The 24015-nt window shown below is 38.4% G+C and overlaps 1 protein-coding gene across 3 annotated transcripts in view; it reads left to right on the top strand.

Moving 5' to 3' along the window:
• Positions 1-24015, top strand: part of ptprsa (protein tyrosine phosphatase receptor type Sa) — a 634816-nt gene that overhangs the window by 192860 nt on the left and 417941 nt on the right. Inside the window, exon 1 of one of the 3 annotated variants that reach the window (XM_062028064.1) lies at positions 201-703. The exons of 1 other annotated variant lie outside the window; for it this stretch is intronic. The gene's annotated coding sequence lies outside the window, so the exon portion shown is untranslated. Of the gene's footprint in view, positions 1-200; positions 704-24015 lie in introns of those variants that run through there. One more of the 3 variants, XM_062028065.1, reaches the window with a different exon arrangement.

Raw genomic sequence — 24015 nt, 5'->3', positions numbered from 1 at the left:
ACTACTACTCAGCGAGTATTCTATGTTTGTTTGTGAAACAAACAATCTGTTTTTGAACAGTTTTTCAATTGTTTTAGAACATTGTGGAAGTAAAGAAACAGGTCTATAATTAGTAAATTGGTGTTTGTCTTCGGTCTTTATAAAGAGAAGCCGAAGTTTCTGAGGCGTCCGTGAACGCAGCACCGGGCTCCGTATTTGCCTCCTGCCTGGCAGTGAGAGGAGGAGGAGAAGGAGGCGGAGGGCGGAAAGGGGAGCGTTTGACTCTTGTCTCCCAACCCCCAGTCCGTCCGTACGAGGTGGATTTGGGAAGAAAAGAATCCAAACCTGCGACGTGGAGATAACGACAGAAGCAGAAAAGGAGACATTCGGTGATCCAGGCGCGGCGGTGTCGCGCGCGGATTACCGTGTGTGATTTTTTTTTGTGGTACTTTCCACGTTTCTTCTGCCCCGCAGCGTCTGATTCAGAGAAGGAAATAACAACAATAATAATAATACATGTTTATCTCCGCCAGACTCTTCATCTTATTGACTTCCCCGCCTCGCTAAAAGTGGAATTAAAAAAAAGTGTTTTCTCCCAGGAAGGATGCACACGATCGCTTTTCTTGAAGGAATACCACCGATCCTCTACAAAGAATAGCCCAGGGATTTTAAACCTTTTTCCCCCTTTTTGGGGGGTCGTCTCATACCTTTCACTCGCTTTCAAGTAAGTTTCTTTTCTTATTCATTCTCTAAATGGCACGTTTTGGCTTCCTGGGTAAACTTTTGACGTCCACAAAAAGTATAAGTTGGTAAACATTGACCTGCAGTTTTACCAAACTAGTGAGGGGGAAGTAGCATAGTATAATGAGGATTAATTGTTTTGGGAACTTATTTGCTTTCTTCCATTTGAACTATTTAGTCTTTTTTTTTTACACTAAACTTACTAAAATGCATAATGTCACAGCATAAGCTGCAAAAAACCACCACGTATCCCACCGGGCATCATGCAACTGGTGAATTTACTGTTTGGGTATATGTATAATAATCAACAAAACAGAATAAACTAAATTGTTTAGGTGAAATAAGAGTTTTTTTTAAAGTGTTTTTTTTTTTATGTGCACAGAAACAAAAAAGAGCTGGCAAAGTATAAATGAAAACGACTATATTTTGGGGGGAAAAAATACAAAAAACTATCCTACTTGATAATACATCCTATATTAAGATTTGTAAATCTAGAAATTAGCAGGATTTTTAAGATAGAAATAAGTAGGGGTGTAAAAAAATATTTTTTTCGAATGAATCCTGATTATTTGTAACGATTCTTCAAAAATCAATAAAAAAATCAATAAATTTTTTTTTAAAAATACCCAAAATCTGTCCTGTACTGTCCAGCCACTTTAGTAAATCCATCCATTTTCTACCGCGCTTGTCCCTCTTGGGGTCGCGGGACATTAGCACCGTTTTGGGTGAAATTTTATCAAACAAAACCACTTTTCGTTTATCTATTCTATGAAAGAATGTAGTTAATCACAGAACTGGCATCCAATGTTTTGGCTTCCTGGGTAAACTTTTGACGTCCACAAAAAGTACAAGTTGGTAAACATTGACTTGCAGTTTTACCAAATTAATGAGGGGTAAGTAGCATAGTTTAACGAGGATTAATTGTATTGGGAACTAAATTGCCATCCATCCATCCATTTTCTACCGCTTATTCCCTTTTTTGGGGTCGCGGGGGGCGCTGGAGCCTATCTCAGCTACAATCGGGCGGAAAGCGGGGTACACCCTGGACAAGTCGCCACCTCATCGCAACTTAATTGCTTTCTTCTATTTTAACTATTTAGTCTTTTTTTAAATTTTTTTTTTTACACTAAACTTACTAAAATGCATAATGTCACAACATAAGCTGCAAAAACCACCACGTATCCCACCGGGCATCATGCAACTGGTGATTTTACTGTTTGAGTATATGTATAATAATCAACAAAACAGATTGAACTAAATTGTTTACGTGAAATAAGAGTTTTTTTTAAAAGTGATTTTTTGTGTGCACACATGCACAGAAACAAAAAAGAGCTGACAAAGTATAAATGAAAACGACTAGAAATTGGGGGGGGGGGGGGGGGACTATTGAAATTATCCTACTTGATAAAACATCCTATATTAAGATTTGTATATCTAGAAATTAGCAGGATTTTTAAGGTAGAAATAAGTAGAGGTGTAAAGGAAAAAAAATTGTAACAATTTTTAAAAAACCCAAATAAAAAATAAAAAAAACATATTTCTCGTGAACGATTTAGTTTAATCTGTTTTGTTGATTATTATAGATATACCCAAACAGTAAAATCACCAGTTGCATAATGCCCGGTGGGATACGTGGTGGTTTTTGCAGCTTATGTTGTGACATTATGAATTTTAGCAAGTATAGTATAAAAAAAATGACTAAATAGTTAAATGGAAGAAAGCAATTAAGTTCCCAACACAATTAATCCTCATTATACTATGCTACTTCCCCCTCACTAGTTTGGTAAAACTGCAAGTATTAAGATTTGTATATCTAGAAATTAGCAGGATTTTTAAAGGCCTACTGAAACCCACTACTACCGACCACGCAGTCTGATAGTTTATATATCAATGATGAAATCTTAACATTGCAACACATGCCAATACGACCGGGTTAACTTATAAAGTGACATTTAAAACTTCCCGGGAAATATCCGGCTGAAATGTCGCGGTATGATGACGTATGCGCGTGACGAAGTCAGAGTAACGGAAGTTATGGTACCCGTAGAATCCTATACAAAAAGCTCTGTTTTCATTTCATAATTCCACAGTATTGTGGACATCTTTTGCAATTTGTTTAATGAACAATGAAGGCTTCAAAGAAGACAGTTGTAGGTGGGATCGGTGTATTAGCAGCGGACTACAGCAACACAACCAGGAGGATTTTGTTGGAGCGCTAGCCGCCGACCTCACCTTGACTTCCTACGTCTCCGGGCCGCCAAACGCATCGGGTGAAGTCCTTCGTCCTTCTGCCGATCGCTGGAACGCAGGTGAGCACGGCTGTTGATGAGTAGATGAGGGCTGGCTGGCGTAGGTGGAGAGCTAATGTTTTTAGCATAGCTCTGTGAGGTCCCGTTGCTAAGTTGCTAAGTTAGTTTCAATGGCGTCGTTAGCAACAGCATTGTTAACCTTCGCCAGCCTGGAAAGCATTAACCGTGTATTTACATGTCCACGGTTTAATAGTATTGTTGATTTTCTATCTATCCTTCCAGTCAGGGGTTTATTTTTTTGTTTCTATATGCAGTTAAAGCACGATGCTATCACGATAGCTCGTAGCTAAAGCATTTCGCCGATGTATTGTCGTGGAGATAAAAGGCACTGAATGTCCATTTCGCGTTCTCGACTCTCATTTTCAAGAGGATATAGTATCCGAGGTGGTTTAAAATACAAATCCGTGATCCACAATAAAAAAAGGAGAGTGTGGAATCCAATGAGCCAGCTTGTACCTAAGTTACGGTCAGAGCGAAAAAAGATACGTCCATCACTGTCTCTCAAGTCCTTCACTGTAACGTTCCTCATCTACGAATCTTTCATCCTCGCTCAAATTAATGGGGTAATCATCACTTTCTCGGTCCGAATCTCTCTCGCTCCATTGTAAACAATGGGGAATTGTGAGGAATACTAGCTCCTGTGACGTCACGCTACTTCCGATACAGGCAAGGCTTTTTTTTATCAGCGAGCAAAAGTTGCGAACTTTATCGTCAATTTTCTCTACTAAATCCTTTCAGCAAAAATATGGCAATATCGCGAAATGATCAAGTATGACACATAGAATGGATCTGCTATTCCCGTTTAAATAAAAAAAATCATTTCAGTAGGCCTTTAAACTAGAAATAAGTAGGGGTGTAAAAAAAAAAAATCTGTTTTCGAATGAATCGTGATTCTTATTTGTAACGATTCTTAAGAAAAAAGAAAAAAAATTCCCCCCAAATCTGTCCATCCATTTTCTACCGCTTGTCCCTTTCGGGGTCGCGGGACATTAGTACATGATTGTGTAAAATGTTATCAAACAAAACCACTTTTCGTTTAAGTAAGTTTATCTACTCTATGAAAGAATGTAGTTAATCACAGAACTGGCACCCAATGTTTTGGCTTCCTGGGTAAACTTTTGACGTCCACAAAAAGTATAAGTTGGTAAACATTGACTTGCAGTTTTACCAAACTAGTGAGGGGGAAGTAGCATAGTATAATGAGGATTAATTGTTTTGGGAATTTAATTGCTTTGTTCTATTTAACTATTTAGTCATTTTTTTTATACTAAACTTACTGAAATGCATAATGTCACAGTATAAGCTGCAAAAACCACCACGTATCCCACCGGGCATCATGCAACTGGTGATTTTACTGTTTGGGTATATGTATGATAATCAACAAAACAGATTCAACTAAATTGTTCACGTGAAATATGAGTTTCTTTAAAAGTGATTTTTGTATGTGGACACATGCGCAGAAACAAAAAAAGAGCTGACAAAGTATAAATGAAAACAACTAGATTTTAGGAAAAAAAATATACTAAAAACTAGTGAAATTATCTGTCAATACCGCTAGTTGATCTTACTTGATAAGACATCCTATATCAAAATTTGTATATCTAGAAATTAGTAGGATTTTTAAGGTAGAAATAAGTAGGGGTGTACAAAAAAAAAGTTATTCTTAAAAAATACAAATGAAAAATCAATAAATAAAAAAAGAAATCACCCCAAAATCTGTCCTGTCCAGCCACTTCAGTGAATCCATCCATTTTCTACCGCTTGTCCCTTTCAGGGTCACGGGACTTTAGTAAATGTTTGGGTAAAAGTTTATCAAACAAAACCACTTTTCTTTTAAGTACGTTTATCTATTTTATGGAAGAATGTAGTTAATCACAGAACTGGCACCCAATGTTATTTTAAAAAAAGTATTGATTTTGAGTCAAGAATCGTTTTTAATTGAGTCTTCTGAATTGAATTATTACCAGCAAGAATCAAATTCAATTGAATCGTGTGGTGCCCAGAGATTCACAACCCTAGAACCATACGTATTTTATTCTGAAAACAAGCATTATTCAAGCATGTTATTATGCCTAATTTTGTTGTGATGCCCCGCTGGATGCATTAAACAATGTAACAAGGATTTCCAAAATAAATCAACTCAAGTTATGGAAAAAAATGCCAACATGGCACTGCCATATTTATTATTGAAGTCACAAAGTGCATTATTTTTTTTTAAAATGCCTCAAAACAGCAACTTGGAATTTGGGACATGTTCTCACTGAGAGAGCATGAGGAGATTGAGGTGGGCGGGGTTGGGGGGTGTAGCGGGGGGTGTATATTGTAGCGTCCCGGAAGAGTTAGTGCTGCAAGTGGTTGTGGGTATTTGTTCTGTTGTGTTACGGTGCGTATGTTCTCCCGAAATGTGTTTGTCATTCTTGTTTGGTGTGGGTTCACAGTGTGGTGCATATTTGTAACAGTGTTAAAGTTGTGACCTGTATGGCTGTTGACCAAGTATGCTTTGCATTCACTTGTGTGTGTAAAAAGCCGTAGATATTATGTGAATGGGCCGGCACGCAAAGGCAGTGCCTTTAAGGTTTATTGGCGCTCTGTACTTCTCCCTACGTCCGTGTACCACTCCGTAAAGTGGCGTTTAAAAAAGTAATACATTTCACTTTTTGAAACCGATACCGATAATTTCCGATATCACATTATAAAGGATTTATCTGCCGATAATATCGGCAGTCCAATATTATCGAACATCTCTAATTTTTTGTATATGTTTTGAACTTCTTGGCGCAAAAATTTGCAAACAAGTATGTTCCTAACCTGTGAAAATGCCAAAGGTACACAGTAGTACTTAAGGCTGCAATGATTCATCGATGAATTTGATTAGAAAACTTAGAGTTATATTGTGTTGTGTCGACTCATCGTTTAATAAGTGTAACTGATAGCAAATTTTTAAAATGCATTCACACATTGATGGTTGTAAGCTCCATGTGTAGCTACCCTGGCATAGACTGACAAACAATCAATAGCTGCAGCCCTAGTTTTTAGGGAACTGTTGAAGTGTAGTTACAATAACGTTTTGTATGAGTCTTTGTGCAGTATAATTTACCGTTTAACAATTTCTCTCTGTTTTGAGAAGTAACTTTTGTCAGTTCCTGCTAAAAAAGTTTAAATGCAGCCCCAGGCTAGTCTTGGCCCTGCTTTTTGACTTTCTTTTGTGTTCAAGCAACACAAATTCAAAAGAATCCAATTTGAATTGCAATGGATCTTAATTTGATCATAACATTTAATGCACAGCCTTCCCCAGGCAACAGAACACACCCTATTCCCTCCAATAGCAACTGCAAGCTATAAAAGGATGAATGCAACCCCTTTGGTGCTAACAGAGAAGCTAGAAACACTCACTTTTGTCCTATCGGTAATTGCAACACCAGGGAATTGAGAAAGGTCTACCCTGTAACGGTCTGGTATGGTTTGGTAATACAATGAGGGTAAGGCGCGGAACACCGGCAGGGACATTTAAAGCTATTCCATCCTAGTTTTGGGGTGTTTTACTTCAAACCGTAATGGAAGTTTGTACCTTTTTAGCGTAACTCCAGCCCATCAGTCTTGCATTGCGGTATTCAATCAGCCTGCAAGCTTGTATAAATAAAGCCATTCGTCTCTCAATGTGAGTCACATGTTGCTTGTCAGTAGCGAGAAGGAGTCTTGTCCTTCACAATAATTGAACATCACGTACACATAGATCACGTGCCGACTAGTATTGTTCCGGATTTTTTAATGTGCACTTAATTGAACAATTTATCACCCCTGATCACTGTCAAGTGGCCAAGAGAGACTAAAGGGAATAAGCTGTCAAGCCCAGCGGAGCTGCCGTGTCTGTCACAGCGCCATCAACAAAGGCGTTTTGTTTTTTTAATCTCTTTTCTTGATGAAAAGAAATAGCAGATCAATGCATTTATAAGCTGCAGCCTTGCAGGCAGAGGTAATGAAGAGTGGGAGAGTGAGAACATTACATCCTTGAAAACTTGTTTTATTGGAGGGAAACTTTTGATTCCTCCCCAGAGCTCCTTGCCTTGGAGTTGGAGGAAAAGCTAATTGAATTGTGAGCTGGATAAGATGCCTTTTTTTTGGTTACCCGCCCTCAAGTTAACATACGTCTTCAAGTAAGGTCCTCCTCTGGGTTTTCAAATTCATTTTCTTTGCAGTGATTACTTTCCCTGTTTGTTAAGTTTCTTCCTGCCTCAACAGAAGCATGTCTGAACTCCATTTTTAATGGGATCGAAGGGGCAAAGAGAGGGCGAGTGTACCGGCTGACAGATGGTAGATATGCAGACTTTCCGGTGAGCACACTTAACTTTAGGCTCTTTTTGTGTACTTTGTGGTTCTTGACATCAAGTGCATTGTTGACATTTTGACGTAGAACACGCTCTACGATCCAACAATATATTTATACAAAGCAAGCGCTGCGCTACTTAATACTTAAGAGGTTTTCATTGTCCGAGTTCGCTGCTGTAGTAAAAACTGACAGCCAGAAAAACAGCTTTGGCTAGTATATGTTTATTTTTGTATAATATCACAGAATTTTGGCTATTATTGTTCTTAATCAGAGTTTCCCCCAGATTGCCAAAATATCTGTGGCAGTGGGGGCGTGGCTAGGGGGTGTGGTCAACATGATGTCATATTATTATTATTTGCTATGATGCATATATTTTCTTTTAAAAAGGCAATGTATACATACAGTACATTTAAAACATATCTGTTATTATTAGTTGAAGTATTAACATATGTTTCTTATCGTTTTGCTTTATTTTTCAGTTGTTGCTGTTTGTTTCAATGTACTGTATTTTTCGGATTATAAATCGCAGTTTTTTTTCATAGTTTACCGTAAAATATCAAATGTTATTTATCTCATTCACGTAAGAAACTAGGCGTATAGCATGTTCTATATGTTATAGTTATTTGAATTACCGTAATATGTTACGTTAACATACCAAGCACGTTCTCAGTTCGTTATTTATGCGTCATATAACGTACACTTTCAAATGTCTATTCTTGGTGCTGGATTTTATCAAATAAATTTCCCCCAAAAATGGGACTTATGTTTTTTTCTTTCTTTATTATGCATTTTCGGCCGGTGCGATTTATACTCCGGAGCGATTTATAATCCGAAAAATACGGTACATAGTTTTTTTGGAGCTTTCTCCAAATTTTTTAGTCACACTTTTTTTTATTAAAAACAACTAGCAACAAATGTAGCGTCAATTTCTAGTGTTATTGTAGACTGTACTCGTGTTTAGAAACTTTACTTTCGTCGCTCCATGTCTGACGAAAAAAGCGAGCGCATGATGGCGCCGAGCCTTCCTGTTCTTAAAAGCCACTAGTATCATCTTAAATTTTGAAGATGAAGTATGCGGGTATACCTCGGATACATTAAAGTACGTTCACATTCCGGACATTCTACCTCCGATCCAGCCGACCCCGTGCATATAGCTTACGTCATCACAACATCTGGTTTCGGCAGCGCTGTTCCTGTGATCAAAGTACACAAAATATTCGGTGCATCTCTAGTCAATAATGCGCAAATACTAAACTATATAAATACAACAATTCATACTGTACCTACCTGCTGGTATTAATGTGTATGCTAGTGTGTTATGATGTGTGTTGGCGGAGAATGACGACGTGTTGTGTGTCTCATGGAGGTGGACGTGGAAATACTTGTTGGAATTGGGCTGGTTTTTAGCATAAGATTGGCAATAAAAGATAAAAAGAGCGTCAGACTTTGTGTGTCTTCTTCTGGGGGCTACAATACATTATAGTACTTTAATAGTTGTTTGCTTGAAAAACACGTTATTAAGATGTGGCGGCTAATATTTTGCCATGATGCACCGCCAGAATCAATTACATTAGGGGAAACCCCGATAATTGTACAACTTAATGGTAGGTCAGGGCTGATTACAAATTTTGCAGGACGATGTATAGTCCGACAAACTATTGCAGACAAGCAATATAATTGTCAGCATTATTTTGAGACCAAATTTAGCACTAATGTAATCATAATATATAACAGTAATAATAATAATAACTGTATTAATTATAACCTTGCTAAAATTATTTGTATTATCGTTTTAAAATTAAAATGATCAAAAAACTGTGATATATATAATATAAATAACTGCACTGTATATATTTTCCTAAATGTATTGTCCTACATAAGTAAACAAACAAACATAATCATGAGATTGACTCACAATCAATGTTTCTTTAATAAATATATAAATATTTTGAAGTGTAGTTTTTTCCCCAGTTGGAAAAATTGGGTCGGGGGGTTTGTTTTAGTTTTTTTTAGTTGTTGCCGTCACTTTCCAACCATTTGTCACTCTGGCTTGTCCGTCTGTGCTGATAAATTCATGTTGCTCATTTGGTTTAAAGCCGAAATATTCCCACACCGTACATTTGGCTTTGCGGTCGTCCTTTTTCTGACCAGTTTTTGTTACTTTGCCATGCTTCTACGTAGCGACGAGCGAGGCTCACTGTCCGTGTGTAAGCTAGCGTTTCCACATCCACCCACCGAGACAAAAGGATTCACTCTGTTCATTTATTTTTGCTATCAAATAAACACATGATAGTGCATGAGAGGGATGCTCAGAGTGAAACTTTTTGAAACCTGTTTGAAAGAAAGAAGCCAAGTACTTCAGACGGCAGTTAATCGATACCGGCAAAGTTATCAAGTTCACTTTCATTTATCGTTCGATTAATTGATTTATTGACTATCGGCCCGAGCCTACTTTATGGTTTTATGGCACATTGCATGTTGGTAATTGATTTCCTATGGTTTTAGGCTTCCGGTTTTGTGGTTAAATTCATTCCAATCAAATCCAAAATAGGGGGCATTTGGGTTGCATCAAGTGCTTTGCAATTAGTCACAATGCTTTTGACGCGGCTACACGGCTAACTACAGCTGCTGTGAAGTGAGTGTTGTCGCAGGGAGGAAAAGAAAAAATTACATGCATGAACACTGGTGCTGTTGCACTCGGCGATAATTGTGTTTATTCATTTTAATTAGCCCAAAGAGCTAAATCAGTGCTCTTCCAGTAACACGAGGTGCAATTAGTGTGGTTTGAAAATACGAGGCGGCGTATCTTCTATCGCTGCTTCTTCTCTTTGTGGATTATTCATTCCTTGTCATTCAGTCAAACACGGCCATCAGATGGTCCTAACAGGCGCGTAGCTTAAAGGCCATTTGGACACAGTATGCATGCAAAAGACAATCGCGTCACTCATGAAAAACAAACGCATAAGAGGCATACTAACGAAGACTTCATAGATTGTCTTCTAAAACGCAACCACCACTGCTGTATGGTAAATTAAGCTTCTGTTTAAACTGTATTTCATGGTTTTTCCTATTAATAGAAATGCATTTTATAAATTCCAATTAAGGAAGTATTATGCACTGCGCTTTACAAGTTGAATCGTTTTAACTGGTGATGGGTCAAAAAAATCCTAAGTAGGGATATTTTATCCGTCGATGCCTCGATGTGTGGGTCACCGTAAAAATGAATAAATAATGTAACCGATAAAGCTGCTTTGTCGTTTGACTGAATCGCCAAACTAGTGCTGCACGATTTTGAGAGAAAAAACTATTGCGATTTTTCTCTCCAAAATTCTGATATTAGTTGCAATTTTTATATTTTTTTACATAAAATTGCGAAAATAACGAGTTATTTTTCGACTGTCAATCAAAATATTCTTGTCTCAAGGTGCCCATATTAAAACAATATGACATAATTTGCTTTAAAAATATATGGTTTTATGCAGACTTTTGAGTTTTTTTGTACATCATTCTCTTTACCTGAAGAAATACTACAATGTTTATAATGTATTGAAATTATAATATATCATAGTAATAATGCAAGTAACCTTTTTAAAGGATATACACTTTATTTCTCATTGTTGTATAATTGTTTACCATTGTGTAATTGTAAGAAAACTAACTTTGTTATCCTAAATAAATAAACAAACAAAAAATAAAATTGACTAATTTCTGTAAGCAAAAATGTAACTTAATATTGAACATGTAAGTAATTTTTTTCCCAGTTGGAAAAATGAGGTCGGACGTTTTGTTTATTTCCATCAGGTGATCACGTCGACATTTTCGCTCCTTCGTCCGTGTTGATGGGCTCATATTGCCCATCTGTTTTGAAATTGAAATATTCCTCCAACGGGACCATTGGCTTTGTAATCTACAAACAACTCTCACTTTGTAAACCGTTCCATGTGTGATGTCTGTAGGAGTGTTTTCATGCATACTTGTACGAGCTATCGTAATGTAACGAAAGCTAGCGTCGTTACCATTAGCTAGTATGCCAACACATTTACGAGTGTCTGTGTTAGCATTGTTAAGTTACAGTAGCATTCTGTTTGTATTGTTTGAAGTTCGCGAATTCACCAAAATATCATAATGGAGTTATTGAGTCTGTTTAGCTAATTGGAGAGCGTCATTCCTTCTGTTTTGTTTGATCAGACGTTTTTACTGTATGTATGTAAATAAAGATTTACAAAATCATTCTGTGTAAATAACTAATTACACAACATATAGCTGCGGTGGTGTGGCTAATATATGGAAAAATATAATTTATTTTTTTTTAAATGTAGTGGGTGCGGCTTTTAATACCGGTGTGCTAAGAAGTCCGGAAATACGATAGTTTTTTTGTCTACAAATAACAAGTTTTACACCCTGGTTCCCACTATATGTCAATACCAAAATAGCTAAAGGGGTCAAAGTGGAAAAACAGATGATAGCAGTCACAGCAATTTAAAACATCATGAAGGTTAAACATGTGGAGGCGGTTGGGTAATCTTTAGTCCATAGACCTACATTTTCACCTTGGCCGTAGGGGTAGAAACATGAGACGGATGGCTGGCAGAGGGATTACCAAACATTCACTCAGACTCCTGCTGGATGCTCCGGTCTAAAATTGGTAGCTTGGTCCTTAGCAGACCTCTCTGGAGGTGTGAAATGGCTGTACACCCCCTCCTACTACACTCAAAAATATGTTCTTATACTCTGCTCTTAATTCCAACACTAGGAATATACAGTGAGGGAAATTCTGAGGCTAAAATTGAAAGCTCAGATTAGGGGGTATGAATATAACGCAATTATTTGGCCCACTTAAAAGCCTTTAGTTAAAATCTACTTTCCAACCCTGATTTGCTACTTCTACTTCAGTGTTTCCTAATTGTTCTATGCCCTGCACCGCATGTAAGATATTGTGTTCTTGTACATCACTTGCAGAGGAACTATACAGAGGTATTTGTTAACAATCCGTTACAAAAGGTCCAACAAAGACAGAATCCTATGACAGCCGAAGCAAAAAGCACAGAGGCTGAGTCACCAACGCGTGGGAGACATTCTTTGGGCATTCGATTCTTCAAAGCAAACAGACTAGCTTGTCTGGTCCAATGTTTGGCCGTTCAGTAATTGGGACAGCAAAAAAGGCGCGAGTTACTTTGGCGAAAATTTCCATACAAAAAGTAGGGCGTACGAAAATTGTAGTAAATTTTAGTACTATGTTTTTTGAGGTTAGCAACTGAAATAAATAGAACAGTTTATCCTTAGTAAATTCATAGTAGGATAACAACTAACCTAACGATCAGTAATCGGATTATTAAGCGTACACAAACAATAAAGATGACAACTTCATTGAGAAATATTTATTCATTAACAATGCTGTTACAAAATGAAAATCCCAATTAAACTATTTCCCATTTAAACGCAAACTGTAGGAAGCCATTGATTGTACCATAGATTTTCTTTGGACTGCAAAACTAATGTACCGTACTTTTCGGGCGATAGAATAAATGTTTTGAAACAGTGCCCGTCACACGGCAGTAAAACGGCTGATTAAACAAAACATAAGTCATTGTCACTAGCTGCAAAAGCGAGCTCTACAACCAGCTGAACAGACTCTATAACTCCACGGTGATGTTTTGGGAAAAGCACAAAACTGAAACATGACAAAAAGAATGCCATTCATGGTAAGTTAATAATACTAACACAGACACTTGTAAACGTGTTAGCATATTCACTAATGCTAATTGCGCTAGCTTGATTACATTGAGACAGCACGTACAAATATGCACGAAAACACTCCTACAGACATAACACATTGGACTGTTTAGTAAGTATGATTTGTTTTAGTTATATTGTAAAACTTACAAATGTTGCTTGGAGTGATGAATGAGGAATCCTTTCAAGCCGAAATGCTATAGACGAATAGTAGACAAAATGGGATCGGTTCGAGGCACTTAACAGGAAGTACATTTTAAACCCGTAGCACTTGCGGTGAGCGAACTCGTCCAAAATATGGCGCCATAGTACAAACAGTAGCACACCTTTTCGGCGTCTCTGTTGGAGTAATATGAAAACTATTTGTTGAATGCAAAACATTATGGCCGTTAGCGATGAAAAATCCATAAATTAGCTGCACCGTTTTATGAGCCTCAGGTTGCAAAGCGTTGGAAAAAAGTAGCGGTTTATAGTCCCGAAAATATGGTAATTAATAATTTTAATCTAATTTTGAAATGTGCCATTAAAGTACAGTAACCATCATCCAAACAAAGTTAATGTTCTTGGTTCTAGAAACATACATACGGGTATATTGACAACGTTTATCTGGTGGACTTTTATGGAAATTATAGTTAAAGTTAAGATTTTTTTTTTTACACAGCTGGCTAGGAAACAAGCTACTTATCTTGCACAGGAGAGTCCAGATGTCCAACATGCCTCTGCTTTAAATGCTCCCACATCACAGCCATGAAATACCAGGTCCGAATTGCAAAGTGAGCAAATTTTCCGTGTGTTCCCATACTTGCGATGTTGTTGCAGGGGCCACAGCTATTTTTCTCTTCCTGTTGCCTGCCGGTCACTAGTCGACTCGCACACGTCCGCAAACACCAGTGTCAAATTTGATCATCGATTTTTGTCAACAAAAGTTTTAACACCGAATTTTGCAAACACCTGCTTTAATTTCTTCTTTTTTAATTACTTCTCGTTAGAAAGTTATGCTATTCATGCAATACCTTAAAATTATGTTTCTACTGACTTTTCTGTTGACTGTGTTGTACCGTTTTTTTCGGATTATAAATTGCAGTTTTTTTCATAGTTTGGCCGGGGGTGCGATTTATACTCTGGAGCGATTTATGTGTGAAATTATTAACACATTGCCGTAAAATATCTAATAATATTATTTAGAAGCGACACTGAGGAAGAAGATTTCATGGGATTTAGCGATTAGGAGTGACAGATTGTTTGGTAAACGTATAGCATGTTCTATATGTTATAGTTATTTGAATGACTCTTACCATAATATGTTACGATAACATATCAGGCACGTTCTCAGTTGGTTATTTATGCGTCATATAACGTACACTTATTCAGCCTGTTGTTCACTATTCTTTATTTATTTTAACTTTCCTTTCAAATGTCTATTCTTGGTGTTGGATTTTATCAAATAAGTTTCCCCAAAAAATGTGACTTATACTCTAGTGCAGTGGTTCTTAACCTGGGTTCGATCGAACCCTAGGGGTTCGGTGAGTCGGCCTCAGGGGTTCGGCGGACCATCCGCCGCGGAGGTCAAGACACACCCGACTCATCGTGTAAATAAAAACTTCTCCCTATCGGCGTATTATGGATACCCCCAAACAATGTTTTCTCTAATTTACCATCTGATTTGCAGGTGTGTAATTTGTTGTGAGTTCATGCACTGTGTTGGTTTTGTTCTTTGAACAAGGTGATGTTCATGCACGGTTCATTTTGTGCACCAGTAAAAAAAACGTATAACTCTGTCTTGAATTTGAAAAAAACAACTTTTTTTTAACGAAAGAAGGGTTCGGTGAATGCGCATATGAAACTGGTGGGGTTCGGTACCTCCAACAAGGTTAAGAACCACTGCCCTAGTACAACTTATATGTTTTTTTCCTTCTTTATTATGCATTTTCGTCCGGTGCGATTTATACTCCGGAGCGATTTATAGTCCGAAAAATACGGTAGTTTAAGGCAAGGCAAGGCAAGGCAACTTTATTTGTATAGCGCTTTTCATACACAAGGCAGACTCAAAGTGCTTCACAGACAACAAAGTGAAATGAAAGAAAATAAAAGCAAAATTAAAATGCAGACAATAAAAATAAAAACAGTGCAGACGTTAAAGGTTAAAAGATTAAAAGATTTAGCTGAAAGCTAAGGTGAACATAAAAGTCTTCAGTCTAGTTTTAAAAGTAGTCAGAGTTGGGGAAAGTCTGACATCTTCAGGAAGTTTATTCCAGCTATTTGTTGCATAGTGACTGAATGATGCTCTCCCTTGATTTGAGTTTACTCTTGGAACCGGTATCAGATTGGTCTCAGAAGATCTTAGTGATCTAGAGGGCTTATATAGTGGGAGCATATCAGTAATATACTTTGGCCCTAGATCATGTAGTGATTTATATGTGAGCAGGAGGATTTTGAAATCAATTCTCTGATGTACAGGGAGCCAATGTAAGGATTTAAGAATGGGTGTAATGTGCTCACATTTTTTGGTCTTTGTTAGAACTCTAGCAGCAGCGTTCTGAACAAGCTGTAGCTGCCTGACAGTTTTTTTTGGGAAGACCTGCAAGGAGACCATAACAATAGTCTAGCCTACTGGTAATAAAGGCATGTACAAGTTTTTCAAAGTCTTGAGCTGACATTAGCCCTCTAAGTCTTTTTACATTTTTGAGGTGATAGTAGGCCGATTTTGTTACTGATTTGATGTGACTGTCGAAATGTAAATCAGAATCTAAAATAACCCCAAGATTTCTGGCTTTATTTGAGGTTTTCAGGGACAGTGATTGAAGGTGTTGGACGACTTTAAACCTTTCTTTTTTAGCACCAAAAACAATTATCTCAATCAATCAATCAATCAATGTTTATTTATATAGCCCTAAATCACAAGTGTCTCAAAGGGCTGTACAAGCCACAACGACATCCTCGGTACTGAGCCCACATACGGGCAAGGAAAACTCACCCCAGTGGGACGTCAATGTGAATGACTATGAGAAACCTTGGAGAGCACCGCATATGTGGGTAACCCCCCCCTCTAGGGGAGACCGAAAGCAATGGATGTCGAGTGGGTCTGACATAATATTGTGAAAGTCCAGTCCACAGTGGATCCAACACATCATTTAGTTGTAGGAAATTTTGGCACATCCAGTGTTTGACTTGCTCAATGCACTCGCACAGAAGATCTATGGGGCGATAGTCATTTGGTGATAGCGCTACATAGATTTGGGTGTCATCTGCATAGATGACACCCAAATCCAAGACCTCGTGCATTGTTTTTCTAGAGCCAGGAGGTGAAGTTTTATAAATATTGTACTTCCTCTCCATCTTAAGCCTGTGTCTCATGTGTGCCTTTGGTAATTGTTTGTATTTAGGTTTATTTTTGATAGTTATTCTACCAAAAGTAACTTTTTAAGACCCAGCATCCTCTGCAGTGGACCTTTGTGTTTTGCATAACATGGATATTTTTTCCCCCCCCGAAATGAGTAACTTTGACAAAATAGACCTAAAAGCAAATGTCCACTGCAGCCGATGTTGGTTTTCAGGACGATTTTCCATCTGTTAATGTGCAAAAAAAAAATCTGCTTTTGGACAAGTATTGCAAACACTGTCTCCTTGAGTTATAAATTGTCTCTTGGGTTGCAACTTGGCCCTATCAGATGTTTGAGGTAAAAACGAAGGATTAGTAAAAACAATTTCCGTCAAGTTACTGGGTACACAAGTGAACCGGTACACATAAATACACTAATCCCTGTCAGACTTTGTAGCAAAGCCCTGGGGAATACATTGACACACTGTCACCTTCCCTGCTTCCTGCCCCTTCTCTTCATACCGCTAGCTTTAAAAGAAATGAATCAGCTCCAGCTCTGCTAATCTACTTTTGATGTGAAGCAGGTGCAGAGTGCTCATTCTCCCCCATTGCTCTCAATCTCCCTTAAGAAATTACACACTTACACAAATATTCTGCGATGTTGTTGTTTTTTTAAACTCATGAGAAAACATTGACTCCTTTACCTCTAGGTCTAATCCCATCTTCCTAATGATTATGGAGTTAATGTGAACTGATTTTGGTGAGAGGTAATTAACCACTTATTGGACAGGCATCAGTGGGGCGGGTGTAGTTTGGTTTCTTTGTTTGCCACTCCGCTGGCCGTCTCCTCATTCCGGCTGTTGAGCCGCTTCTATGTTAAGTGTTAATACCAGCTGGTCTCCCTCAGATTGATGTGCAGTGTTGCCCATGGGCGGTCTGCCTCCTCCTCCTGCCCAAGCAAGCCATATCTGGCAGGAAAGGTTGTCCTGTGCCCTGGCAGTGTGACCCCTGTGAGCTTCCAGACATGTGGCACTGAGGAGGGGCTCCGAGGACCCTCTCTTTTGCCTGATTGGCTAGAACAGGTTGCAGTTAGCTCATTTAAACGGCGCTCATGCAGGCCGTTAGATGGTGCACGCCAGCCTGTTGAGCCATCTGCGTGATGTGTGTATCTGGGAAGCAATTGCCCCGAACCATTTTTACTAATTTTAGCCTTTTAACCTACGTGTGGTAATAAACTTGAAGTTTTGCCAAGACTAAGTGCATGACAACTCAGTAGTAAAATAGGTCACATGTAAGGTCGGAACCTTGCAACAGGCAATCTGTCCATCAGCAGGAGTGGGTTTTGTTTAAATTTTCATTTGTGGTCACTGTCCGTTGAACATATGTTCAATAGCAATGTCACTGACGGTTGGTGGGCGGGCCCTGTTTGAATAGTGGTCGGCCACTAACAAAGACCGGTTGCTTAAGTTCACTTCTTGACAGTTTGGAGCTGTAAACTCAAATCTGGCTTGCATTTCTTCTATAGAATGTGTGGGCAAAAGGAAGAGTAACACAACCCAGCACAATGCTACACACTTACATAATACTTCTTTGTATTTTGTCATGCCTACTTCTTACTACACCACAGTGTATTTTGCCTCTGTGGAAGGCTGTGTCTAAAAATACACCAATGATCTGTTATTTGATACTCCTATTTTCCACTTTTAACTTTTTACTACACACCTAAATTAAACCGAAAGGTACTACTTGGGTCAAATGAGGATTCATACCAAAGATTCCCTGTTCCAAACACAAATCGCGCTCCATATTTGTGTTTACTCAAATCCTTTTGTATTTTTATTAGGGGTGGACACATATTGATATGACAATACATTGCGATTAGGGCAGCAAGGCTTAATCAATTAATAGAATAAAGCTTTTATTATGTTTTTTCGATTAATCTTTTGGTGAGTGTTTCTTATAAAATCAGGATTGCAAGGAATTACGTCAAATACACAAACATAGTTTCACTGGAAAATAGTTGAAATCAACAAAACATTATTTAAACTATTTTCCCTAAAATATGCATTAAGGCTAAAAAGTGAGTTGCATCCGACTACTCCATTAACTAACTGATATAAAAAGTTAAAGTTAAAGTACCACTGATAGTCACACACACACTAGTTGTGGTGAAAATACCTTCTGCATTTGACCCATCCCCTTGTTCCAGCCCCTGGGAGGTGAGGGGAGCAGTGAGCAGCAGTTACTCGATTACTAAAAAAATAATCGATAGATTCATCCCTATTTGCGGTACTTTTTATAACAAAATAATATTGATTTTTAATGTCTTGAATTGTTTTTTTCATAATTAACCTTTGACTTCAACATTTAAGCATAAATAAATAAATACATAAAAATAAGTCATGTCATATATCTCAAGCACTTATGTGCCGCAAAGTGTTGATGCACTGCTACCATGCTGTGAAGTCGACGGTTAAGACGTAAAGGGCATTTTTTTTTACATCTAAGTGGCAAGCAACTTGATCCACTTCCTGTACAATTGAAATGAATGTGAATGGATTATTTAAATGATATTGTTTGTCCAATGAATTATTACTCTAGTGTACATACTGTTTGCACAACTTTTATTTTAAGCTGCATCTTAGATTTTTCAGTGAACTATGTAGGACAGTGATTCTCAAACTGTGGTATGCGTACCACTAGTGGGCTGCATCTAGTACACCAAAGAATCACTTGATTAAAGTAAAGTGTTTTATTTTCCTATATTTAAACAGTGTTACTGCTTAGACTGTGTGTAATGTTACAGTGGCCCAAACTATTAAATATACTTGTTAAATAAAACCCCGCCTTGTTTCTAATGAATGCTAAGGCCTGCTACGCTACTGTATTGTAATGTTGGTCATTATGATGGTACTTGGAGAGCCAAGTTTTTCCTAAGGTGGTACTTGGTGAAAAAAGTTTGAGAACCACTGATGTATAATATCACAATATATCGCCGTATTACAATACTGTATTGTATTGTGAAGTACTTTCCAGTAGCCATTCTTAATTTTCAGACAGATTGGTAAAATTAAAATGCTGGTCTTAAAATCTGATTTTATGACTGGTTCCATAACATACAACACAAATTTACACATACCTCTTAAGACAGTGGTGTCCAAACTTTTTCCACTGAGGGCCGCACACTGAAAAATCAAAGCAAGCGGGGGCCATTTTGATATTTTTTATTTTAAAAACCAATACAATATATGTATAGAAAAGATACATTTAGGTGTCCACTCAGACTTGATCCCGGGGACCCCAAAAGGTTTTGGTCAAAAAAAATATTGCAAATGTGTCATTATTTAGTATTATTATTATTATTATTATTATTATTATTATTATTATTCAAGGTTTAAATCTCTAGATCAACATTAGGTCTATCTGTCAATAAAACGCTTTCAAAGATTTAAGTTGTATGCCATTTTTGTCAAGGAAAACCGTGTTTTTTAATGGGAAAAAACACAAAATATGCAATATTGTCCCCAAATAAAATTTTAAAGTGGAATATTTGGGATTATATAATAATTGGAGTCTTAAAAAGGTCAATAACTCATAACATTGATTTTAATTCATTATTTTTTTGAGCAATGACACTTAAAAAAAAAAAGTCCCACTAAAATTATTGGGGATCCAAAAGGGTACTGCTCAGTAAAGTTTAAAAAAATAAATCCAATTTTTTTTTAAACTTTTACCACAATAGTCTCAAGATCAACTTCAGATCCATCCGTCAATTATAAGTTTTATTGTTGTTTATGTTTTTTGTTTGTTCGTTTTAGGCCCTTCTTTAAAAAACTTTGTTTTTTAAATGGCAACCAAAAAATATGCAACATTTTCCCCCCAAAATATCTCAAAGTGGAATATTTAATGTGAAGTAAATGGAGCCTTGAATAGGTCAATAATTCATAATGACATTGATTTTGATTCATTATTATTTTTTAAAGAAAGAAACAGCCTGCATGGCAGCTTTGTGTTATTAGAGTAAATAATGCAACATTTTCTTGTTACATTTCACCTGTTTGCTCTCTTATACCACTTTTTATGTTTTTTATTTATTTTTCATCTTTTTAAAAAAATGTGCCGTGGGGCCGTTAAACAATTACCTGCGGGCCGCAAATGGCCCCGGGCCGCACTTTGGAGACCCCTGTCTTAAGACAACCATCAATACCGCTCAACCCGCTATATTGTGTAGTTTCTATTGGTTCTGTTTTTACATTTGTACTGCCTGAGCTTTTGGGACATCTGGCACTGTGTGTGTGTCTGTTGTTTTGTTTTGACTTTTTGGGGGGTTAAGGAGGACTTAGCTGCCCTAAGAGGTGGGAAGTGAGAGATGCAACTACAAAGAACACGTGTAGAGATAGGGAAGAGGACTAGCCAAAGAAGTGTTGGATGATAATTGATGGATAGAAGCGTGTGTGTATGTGTGTGTGTGTGCATGCTGCAAGCAGGTAAACATTGGCCTCTGGCAAAGGCGGAAACAGAGCAAGAGAGGGCAACCATGAAGAGGATTCTAGCGAGAGAAGGGGTGGGCAAAGGAAAGAAGGAAGAAAGAAGTCAGGGAGAGAGTGGGGAGAAGATGAGGGATGCATCAGTCAGCGCCAGCCGGGGTTAAGGAGGAGCAACTACCTGCCTGTCAGGCTGATTGTTCATACCTATGCATCAGGGGATACGCGTCCCGGTTTATGAGAAATGGCGTGGATTCAGTATGTAGGCCACTTAACCACAAAAATGGCTGCCTGTGGAACATAGCCATGATTGGATTGTATGCGGATCCCACAATCTCCCTATGTCAAGATGCTTGTTCCCATGCTGTCTTCAGTGTAATCCACATTTCACCCTCTCTGTATGCGGTTTGGCTTACTGTGTGCATTTATTTTACATTAATAAATTCTCACCACAACAAAGCCCCGCTTGCATTTGAAAAGCCCGATCATGAAGGCCCGTCAGTAATTACAACTTCCACAGCCTGAGCCCATTTTCAAACAGCATGCTGCCTTGTCTTGCAGTGAGATGGAAACAAAGCCTGCGTACATCAGTCTGGATGCACAAATTACAGTGCACCAGCCGGGCATAAAAGAGAAAGAAGAGAGGGAGAATCCACCAGAGGCGGAATGCATTGAAGATACTCTCACTTTTCCGCTGTGCATCTCGTAGCCTGGAAGGAAATGTTTGTGAAGCGCATCGCAGTGGAGCGCGTAAAAACCCTTTCTCCGCTCGGGAAGGCAGAAGGTGACATTTGTATGTTAATGGTGACAGGAAGTCTTGACTCTATTGTAACTGACAGGAAGCAGAGTGCGCCACTTAACATTTTGTTTTTGGCGAGGTGAACATTTGGCCGGTTCTCTGATTTTCAGACAAGAATTGCTTGACTTCAGGTGAGAATGACAAACTTACATGACCCATAGCGTCCAGATGACTGAAATTTCACTAACAAGTTCTCTATGTATTTTTTGCTCCTGAAAATTAATCCTTCAGTCATTTCCCAGCCTATCAACATCGGTAGGTAACTAACCGTACAAGTAAGACCCCCTTTCCGTTGCCATACTCGATATGCCGCCCCCTCTTAGTGTGACATCATCTACAGCAGAACTGGAGCCCATTTACCATACTTGCCAACCCTCCCGTTTTTAGCGGGAGAATCCCGATATTCAGCGCCTCTCCCGACAACCTCCTGTCAGAGATTTTCTCCCGACAAACTCCCGGTATTCAGCCGGAGCTGGAGGCCACGCCCCCTCCAGCTCAATGCGGACCTGAGACTGAGTGGGGACAGCCTGTTCTCACGTCCGCTTTCCCACAATAAAACAGCTTGCCTGCCCAATGACGTCATAACATCTAGGGCTTTTAGAGAGTGGAGTGCACAACTGCGCACACAACTAGGAGAGGAAGCAGAAGAACGAGGAAATTACAGACATGGCGACGCCATCGACGAGCAAGATGAAGAAATACGCTTGCAAGTTGAACGGAGAAGTTAAACAGGACAATACTGCCATCTAATGGATAGCCACTGGAACACTGAAATTCAAGTATTTCTTTTATATGTGAATAAAATAAATATATATATATATATATATATATATAGCTAGAATTCACTGAAAGTCAAGTATTTCATATATATATATATATATATATATATATATATATATATATATATATATATATATATATAGGAAATGTATATGAAATACTCGAGTTGGTGAATTCTAGCTGTAAATAACCACGCCCCCAACCACGCCCCCCCCCTCGACCAAGCCCCCACCCCCTACCCCCCACCTCCCGATATTGGAGGTCTCAAGGTTGGCAAGTATGCCATTTCCCCATGCAGACAGTGTGGATAAAGACATGTAAAACTATTATTTTGATTACTTCATTGCACGTTTTTGCTGACCTGATCCATGATCACTTCAAAACTGATATGGTTAACATTATGAGCACAAAATAAACATAAAAGGAGAGTGTCAGCCCTGAGATCGGTACGTTGTGAGTTCAAACCCTGGCCGAGTCATACCAAAAACTATATAAAATGGGACCCATTACCTCCCTGCTTGGCACTCAGCATCAAGGGTTAGAATTGGGGGTTAAATCACCAGAAATTATTCCCTCCCAGGGGGTTAACAAAGAGATGAGTCAAATGCAGAGGACACATTTCACCACACCTAGTTAAAGTTAAAGTGCCAATGATTGTCACACACACACCAGGTGTGGCAAAATTATTCTCTGCATTTGACCCATCACCCTTGATCACCCCCTGAGAGGTGAGGGGAGCAGTGAGCAGCAGCGGTGGCCGCGCCCGGGAATCATTTTGGTGATTTAACCCCCAATTCCAACCCTTGATGCCGAGTGCCAAGCAAGGAGGTAATGGGTCCCATTTTTAAAGTCTTTGGTATGACTCACAACCTACCGATCTCAGGGCGGACACTCTAACCACTAGGTGTGTGTGTGTGTGTGACAATCATTTGTACTTTAATTTTAACTTAATATACGTACTTCTCTGCTGTTCCATAGACACCGTAGCCTCTGTTTCCTCATACTTTTTTTTTAGAATTTCCTCAATCATCTTGAGGAAAACATCAGGAGAAGAGGACACAAAATAAAATATCAGCTGCCCACCTTCTTTTTGTCTCGTTTACGAGTCTGATTTTCTTTCCATCTTCACGGGTGCTTCTGACTTTCTTGATTGCATCTGGTTTGAGTCCTTTTTTTCTATTCGAAAGGCGACCGAAACCCTTCTTCTGTGAAGTCAGAATCATTAAAATGATCGCTGCAAATTGCACTCCTATTGCTTGGTTCGTCCCATTTTGTGCGAGTCAATTTGACTAAAAAGGTCCGTACCTTCCTCTTATTCCCACCTTTTGGAAACGTATGCAGGCTGATCCCTTCTTTAGTTGTATTGCTACAACCTGCAACAATGCATCTGGTAGCCACATTTTAATTCCTTCTATTTATGTGCAAAAATAACGTGATTTGGGATGAAAATGGTCCGAAACACTACGCAATATGAAATTGTCTCCAGTCTTCTGTAGGTGACATTAGCATCCGCATTTTAGAGCTAAAAATAAGTGTTATAAAAT

This window comes from Entelurus aequoreus, linkage group LG19 (genome assembly GCF_033978785.1).
Source record: "Entelurus aequoreus isolate RoL-2023_Sb linkage group LG19, RoL_Eaeq_v1.1, whole genome shotgun sequence".
NCBI classification, from domain to species: Eukaryota; Metazoa; Chordata; class Actinopteri; order Syngnathiformes; family Syngnathidae; genus Entelurus; species Entelurus aequoreus.
This window is presented reverse-complemented; position numbering and strand designations above follow the sequence as displayed.